Source organism: Panthera tigris, chromosome C2 (assembly GCF_018350195.1).
Source record: "Panthera tigris isolate Pti1 chromosome C2, P.tigris_Pti1_mat1.1, whole genome shotgun sequence".
NCBI lineage: Eukaryota > Metazoa > Chordata > Mammalia > Carnivora > Felidae > Panthera > Panthera tigris.
This window is the reverse complement of record NC_056668.1, coordinates 19,325,554-19,334,303: the sequence shown is the minus strand read 5'-3', so window position 1 is coordinate 19,334,303 and position 8,750 is coordinate 19,325,554.

The window sequence follows — 8,750 nt, the reverse complement described above, 5'->3', positions numbered from 1 at the left end:
TCATGTTCTAGGTATGTTTCCTTCTCTTTAAAAAAAAAATTAGCCTTTGTTGGAGGGCACCTGGGGATCTCAGCCAGTTGAGCATCCAACTCCTGATTTGGGCTGAGGGCATGATCCCAGGATCATAGGATTGAGCACCATGTTGGGCTCTGTGCTGAGTGTGGACCCTGGTTAAGATTCTCTCTCTGTCACCTCCGGCCCCTTCCCCCACTTGTGCCCTCTCTCAAAATAATAAATAAATAAATAAATAAATAAATAAACAAACAAACAAACAAACAAGCAAGCAAGACTTTTTTTTTCACTCTTGACTCCCACCCACCAATCATACTATTTCTGTAATGAATCAGAGTTCTTGACAGAATTTTCCATACATTGTTCCCTCTTCTTGAATTTGCCATCACTCCTCAAATCATGGAAAGCTGATTTCTACTCCTTCCATACCATCAAAAGTGCTTTTGAAAAGGTTGTAATTTCCTTCATGATGTTCACTTCAATGGGGCCTTTTCAGTCCTCATCTTTCTAGATCTTCAGCAGCATTTGACATGGTTAATCCTCCTTAGAAAAAAATAACTCTTTTATTTTTCATTTTATAAGAAAACACCTTCTGGTTTTGCTTCTACCATTCAAAGTCTTTAATATCACCTATAAGGACTTCCATGATTTTGTTTATATCACAACTCTGGGTTCACTCTGCCTCCAATACCATCCTTGGTCAATGGCCCAAACTTGTTTCTTTCCTTTCTGGAATTCACCAAGCTCTTCTCAACTTGCGTTACTTATAAATATGTAGTAGCCTAAGAATATTCTTCACCACACTATCCATGTGACTAATTCTTTATCATCTTTAAAGTTCAACTTAAATGGCTGGAATGGAAGACCTTTCCCGAATTCCAATTCAAAATCTAATTCTATCCATTATCACATCTACTCATAGATTTTTTTTGGTAGCACAGGGAAAGAGTTTCATTCATTCCTCTATTCCAGCACCTATCCTATTACATATTAGGTACTCAGTAAATGTTTATGGCATGAATTAGGCATAGATGATATCTACTTTCAAGGTGAATCTAATAATGGATATAAACAATAAACTTGTATAAATATTTATTATACTAAATGTTCTATTAGGAAATACATAGGATGCTTTCTGACCCCCACTTAGAGTGAAATTCAAAGTGAAAATGAAAGTATAAATATGAATCAGGAAAGAAGCATAGGTAGAAAAATTTTTCAGGTATATACAATTAAACATATAAAAAGTCAACAGGTTGAGCATATGAATGTGATCCAGCCTTGGGAACATCGCTACCCTGTGTGTGATAAAGGTGTCACTGAAACCTGCCTATCTGACATTCTTAGGTGTGTGGTGCTATCAAGTCTTGTTCTTATGGAGCAAGACTCAGAACAGAGTAATCAATAACATGCCTGCACCTACCACTTTATGTCAGTGACAAAGAAAAATATCATAGATTTTTAGAGTGCTTAAACATCATTTACCTACACAGTCATCAAACTATGAACACATTGTGCTTCAAAACTCATTTGCAAGCTGGTTTGGATATACCAACATATACTGCCAATGGTCATATTTTTGTTTTACCTAAGTAGCTTTTAAATCATTTAATAAATAATTGTGAATATCATACATCTAATGCCATCTGTATTAGAAACAGAGTTTGGTGCATTACATTAATCATCTTGTTTATACTTACCACAACACAGAATGGTAGAAAATAGAATCACCCCTTTTTAAAGAGGGTGAGAAAGTGTGAGAAAGAACTTGATTAATGTGCTTAAAATCACAGAGGTAGAGGTACCTGGGTGATTCAGTCAACTGACTCTTGATTTTGGCTCAGGTCATAATCTCAGGATGTGAGATCAAGCCCCACCTCGAGCTCTGCTTTGAGCTTCACACTACGTGTGGAACCTGCTTGAGATTCTCTTTCTCCCTCTCCCCCTCCCCTGCTCATGCACTCTTTCTCAAAAACAAAAACAAAAACAAATCACAGAGGTTGTAGGAGTCAAAGCCAGGATTTGGACTCAGAGCTGTCTTAGACTCAGGGATCCATCCCATACACCGTGAGATCATGACCTGAGCCAAAATCAAGAGTTGGACACTTAACCGAGTCAATCAGGCACCCCAAGAGAAGTTATTCTTTAGGTACATTGTTCTCAGAGAGTGATGCTGAGAACAGTATCATTAACAGCATCTAGATCTTGGTATAAATGTAAATTCTCAGGCTTCATCTCAAGCATGTAAAATCAGAAACTCTGAGAGTGCCTCAACAGGCTTCCAGGGGATTCTGAGGTGGATTAATGTTTGAGAATCATATCCTTAGGTCCTTTATATCATGAGTCTACTACTTGATAAAGATAGGGTCATGGCCTCCACAAGTGAGCAGAGTGAGAGAGCATGAAGATTATCCACCAGAGCCTCCCCTTTGCATTTACAAGCTATCGGAAAAACACGTATTTGCAAATTGTCTGTGGAGGAAGTGCTGTTTAGTTATGTAGTTGAGTCATAGTTCTGAATTTCCTCTATCCTCTCTGGCAATTCACACTCTTATAAACGTGAATGTTTGGGGTGAGCAGGTTGGGAAGGGTTGGGTTAGTGGAAGGATGAAGTGTGGCAACCATACACTGACAGTTTTCCTAAAATATCTTAATTAATTTATAGGCTATCAGCTTCAGCTTTTCATAATTCAATCTAGTATTCCCAACCCCATAGTCCTCCCTCTCCAGGTCAACTAGAATACTCCTCCAAGAATCCCAATCTTACACTGGGAAGATAAAAGAGTTTCAAAGAAGGAACACAAAGATCTGTGCATATAACTATCCCAAATATCATTTCCTTCTTTGCTAAGCATCTTTAAATGTTATTTATTTAACATTTCTTTTTAAGTGATCTTCAAAACAGAATTGAACTTTTAAAAGGCCAATTTTTGTGGCACTTTCTTGGAACACATGAGATAAAAATAATGAGAAAAGCAACTTTCAAAAAGACAATGATACCTAGGTTTTGTTTCGTTTTGTTTTGTTTTCTTTCTAAAGCATGTAGTTGGTAGAAGTGACTTTTTCTTGGAAAAACTGGTATATCTTGTTCCCTCCCTTCCCAACCTGGTGTAGTGACTGCTTCTATCAGGTTGAATGTGGCGTGTCAAGGTGGATTTCACTCCAATCAGAGCAGTTGGTGTGATAAAAGCAAGAAATTAACTGTAAATCTTCAAGTACATTTTGCTCCTTACAGTATATTCACTTATCTCTTGAGGGAACTAACTACTCATTTCCTCGTGCTCTCAAAATGTGGCCATTTAAAGCAACGTAATTATAATAATTTTGCAAGCATTTCCTTCCTCATGTACTCATTAACTTAGCTGGAATTGAGATTTTAATAGATACCACTGTGACTAGAGTCACACATCTCACATGTAAGTAATTACAAAGTTAGAACAAAGTTAGAACAAAAATACTACACCTATTTATCACTTCATTTGCTGATTAATTAGTAGAATTTAGAATTCGATCAGCCTATAGAGCAAAAACATATGAGCTAAACTCAAAACACATCCTCAGAATTTGAAGTTTTCTTAGATTCTGGAGTCTGTTCTTGCAGTAGCGTTTAATGTTCAGGAAATACCCTAATTTGCCACCCACAATAACTACAAATAAATAGGAGAAAAAATAAAAAATTGTTTTGGTGAAGTTAATATTAAATGAATTGATATATTGATGAATGAACTAATGAATTAATTAATGCATAAAATGGAATGAGTAAATGAATACATAGTCCTTCTTTACCCCAATTTTTCGGATATTGACTATGAACTACCCATGCTCTCCTTCCCAAATGCCAAGCTACTTGGTCCTCTTCTTCTAGGCTCTTTCCCTCTCTTATCTGTGGACCACTGTCATCTTTCTTAACAGAGACTGCTCATGTCCCTGATACCTCTCAGATGACACCAACATTTGGTAGTTTTTCTTATACGCCCTCAAATCCTAGAAGGGTTTGCTTAAGAAAAGTACTTAATCTTTGGGTGTTTACTTTTAATCTCACTGAGCCAATGATTATCCTGAGCAAGCTAATCAGTCTTCCTAATGGTTGATGAAATTAACAAAGCATAAACCAGCTCTCAATAGTCTGTACAACAGCATATCAAAGATACAAATAACCTAAAAAATTAGATAAAATGAAATATGCTATCTTGTATTGTGACTTTTGTCCAGAGATGTGTCTCCATTTTTGTTGTTGTTGTTGTCCTTCCTAGGCCAATAGGTCACATAGAATGATTTTGTTTAATTGTAATAGGTCAAATGATTTTGATCAACATTAGCACCAACTAATGGGCACAAGTTACGTCCTAGATTTTAACGTTTATATCATCATTATGCAACTAAATTAGAACCAATAAAAGTTGTTAACAATTTTTAAGTAAATAGTATAATAGGGAATAGTTACTGGATGTGAAATTGCAATATTCTACAGTTAACAGGACAAGAAGTAAAACCAATTTATCAATAAGTATGCTAGAAATATGTTCACTTTCCTAATGAAGCTATATTGACATTGAATATTTTTATGGATAGTCTACCAATTGAATTATCTAAATAGGTAAGTGAACTGCATTTATTGATTTCCTAGGAAAGTTCTGCTCCACGTGACCTTGGAGATCATCACCTTTATCATAGTTACAAAGCGCTTGCCTGGTGCGTTTATTATCACATTTAATTGACTATGAACAGTGTCTTTAAGGTGGGTTTAATGATCCTAATGTTACAAGTAACAAAATTGAAAATCAGAAGTATAAAGTAACCTGTCTCAGGACACATGGGTACAAAGTGGCAAGAGCCGTGATTTAAACACAGGGGTATTTCATAGGAAATATCTCGCAAAGTGCTACTTTGTCCTACACAGCATTTTTTAGGCATTCACTTCACAAAGGCCTCACTGACTACATTCATAACCAATACCACTCATTCCTTGCAAAGATGACTACTGTGGATATAACCTTCGGGCACATTTCTACAATCTAAAGTAAAAATGTAGTTTTTCTCAAGCACGGATAGAGTGACTTCTGAATTTTTCTGCATGGCAACTTAGCTGTTACTGAGGAATGGTTCTGGGCATATAGTTATCATTTTTCTGCATTTTCATAGCCAAGTGTATCTTTTGCAAAACACTGCAGGGTTTTCCTCTTGCCGCAATGCAAATGTTTTCCTCCTTTCCTAACGCTAATTTTCTTCGCCTACTTCCAATGTACTGTAAGATTTGGAAATGAAATACTGCCTGAGGCTTTGAGATATAAAATTGAGTTAACTTTATCCTACACAGAACCTGCTCTCCAGGGGCTGCATAATCTCTCATATCTCTACAGTCCTGTTGCTGATATATATGAACTGAAAAAGAAGCCAGTTCAGGAAAGTGCTGGTTCAAGAAGTGCAAAGGGCGAATCCCATTAGAATGGATTTACAATTCAATTACATAAGGTCTAAGGTACTGGGCAAATTATTGGGCATATTATTTCATTAGAGCAAAATTTCTCTGTATTGAAACAAAGGAGTTATTAGCTAGACCTTGAAAAGACAGTTAAAGATCATTGTTCTCACATGATTTGACTTGTTTATAAAGTATTTCTTAAAGCTGGTCTCATCTGTCATAGATTGTTACAAGAAGTTTCATTTTAGCTTTTCAAAAAAAAATGGGGAATTGCTAAATAACAATAAAGAGGTTCACATGTGTATTTCTGTGGAGCAAAGACCATGTGTTTTAATTTGTAGGTATGTGACTATACGGCATTTTCTGGAAAATTTTAACTCAACAGATGACTCATGACACATCAATGTTTTATCTCAATGAATAAAACACTAAACTGTACTCAAATTATATTTTATTCAAAAATTTCATCCAACAAATATTTTCTATTTATTAACATTCTTTTTAAAATATGTATTTATTTTTGAGAGGGAGAGAACAGGGAGGGACAGAGAGAGAGAGAGAGAGAGAGACAGAGAGAGACAGAGAGAGAGAGACAGAATCCCAAGCAGGCTCTGCTCTGTCAGCACAGAGCCTGACATGCGGCTTGAACCCACGAACTATGAGATCACGACCTGAACCGAAAACAAGAGTCAGATGCTTCCCTGACTGAGCCACCCAGGTGCCCCTATTTATTAATATTCTTACCAAAATGTATCCAAGAAATCAACTGAGAAAGGGGTAAGATTGAAAGGGCAAAACAGTAAAATGATATTTGGCAACTATAAATAGCATGATCCATATTACAGTTCAAGTTTGTTTCCTTCATTTAAATGGATAGTCCTCCAGTTTAGGAAAAAATGGAAAGTATAGAAAAGGATTAGTAGATCCTTGACGAAATTGTGTATATATGTCTTTTGAGGAATTACATCACATTATATATGGAAATACTTGACTTCTAAATGGAGCTAGTGAAGCCTTATGATTTTACAGAAGCCTAGATAAGGAATGTGAAACTCCACATTCTATTCCCAGTTGACCTTTCACTCATGTAAATTTTTCAACACTTTTTTTTTTATCATTTCTTATGCTTCTTTTTTATTTCATTCCTTCCACAGAGGAGAATTAGCTCTTTCCCTTCTAGTCCCTTCCCTGAACTGAAGATCACATCTTGCTGTACATTTAGTCACTCACTCAAAGAATATTTTCATTAAGTACCAGGCCTTCTGCTGGCACTGATCACAGACAAGTGAGCAAGAAAATCAGGTACTGCTCCCATAAAGCTTTGCAGGGAGGTAGGGAAGCAAATAATAAATGAGTTTAAAAGAATAATCAGAGGAATGTGATACAGGTTGCAAATACATAAAAATCTTGGCTAAAAGAGAGAATCACTAGGGATTATTTTGAACTCAGGGTTAGGTAAATTCTCCCTGGGAAGATTACATTTATTCTGACGCATGAATTTTATAAAGGATCCAGAAACATTATAGATAGAGAAAATGGCCAATGTAAAGATCTAAGGAGGTATATGAAACTGGGATATTGAATAAAAGAAGGAATTCTAGTGTGGTTAGGGCATGATGGACTACACCCACCCTGGGCTTCATTTATGTGGGACAGTGGAGACCATGGCATGTTAGGGAGAAACTTCCATCTTTAGAACTAATTACCTCACCCAGGCCCTCTACTGCTTTGGTCCACTCTTGGACCACATTCCCCAAGCTTCTTTGGGATTAGTTATCATCATATGTCTGAGTACAACCAGTAAAACATGAGTATAAATGGTTCATGCCACGTCCAGGTTTCAATTATAAAACTGTTTCATGTAATACCCCATGCTCTTTGCCCAGGCTTGATTTAGAAGCAACCTGTTGAGGCAGACTGAACCACAAAATGAAAGGAGTTTGTGACTAGTTTCTGCGCCCTCCTCAGAAAAGCTGTTTTGAACCCCCCGTGTGGGCATGTGGTTCTCTAGGGGCTGCTATTGTGTTAACCCCCTGAAATTTGCAGGTTTATCTTTTATGACAGCTACTGTTAACCTAAAGTGCTACAGTAAAATACTTGGATTTTATTCTAAATGGCAACAGAATACATCGACAGGTTTTAAATGGTGTGAGTAATGTGAAAATTCAGACTTCAAAAATATTCTTGATACAATGTAGAGAACGGGTTGTCAAAAAAAAAAAAAAAAAAAAAAAAGAACAAGGAAACCAGTTAACAAGTTATTAAAATAGACCAGACAAAAGATGGCAGTAGCTTTGACTGGGCTGGTAATCATACACATGGAGGGAAGTGAACACATTCTTGTCTACTTTGAGTCTGAAACAGACAAATTTTGTGGATATATTGTTTGGGGGAAGGGAAAGAAATAAAATTTCCAAGGATGCTTCTAAGTTTGTATTTGAAGTTCATTTAAATGGTGATTTTTCAAATCATTTTAGATTTAATCATTTTAGATTTATAGAAAAGTTACAATTAATAGTGCAATTTTTAGTGTACCCTTCACCCAGTTTCCCCTACTGCTAATATCTTACTTCACTGTGGTGTATTTGTCACAACTAAGGAATCAACATTTGTACATTACTATTAATTAAACACCAAACCGGTTTAGAATTTTACTAGCTTTTCTCCTAATGTCCTTCTTCTGTTCCAGGATCCTACTGGAAGACCAGGCTGTGTTAAGTTGTCATCTCCTAAGCCTTGGTAAGTGCATAAAAATTTCTTAACTTTCTTTGATTGATTCATTCATTGATTCATTGATGTACCTTTGACTTTCACAGTTTTGAAGTGTACTAGCCAGGTATTTTGTAGATTGTCCTTTAATTTGGGTTTTTCTGAAAACTTTCCCATGGCTAGACAGAGGTAATGAGTATTTTTAGAGGAAGATCACAGAAATAAAATGTCATTCTCATCACATTATGAAAAGGCATTGACCATGTTAGCCTTGATCACCTGCCAAGGTAGTTAGCCAAATTTTTCCATTTTAAGGCTACCCTCTCCTTCCCCTATTCTGTTCTTTGTAGACAAGTCACGAAGCACAGCCAACACTCAAGGGTAGAGACGATTGGTCGTTTAAACTCCATCTCCTTCAGAGGAGAGTATCTGGTACTCTAGACAGTATCTTGGGGTCCTTGTGTGCAGAGTTGTTGCTTTTCTATGTATTTGTTTATTCACTCATTCATTTGCATCATTACATATTCATAAATATTTATTTTATAATTTTGGGTACAATCCACTACCACTTTATTTTGTTCCTCATGCTACTCCGGCTTTGGTCACT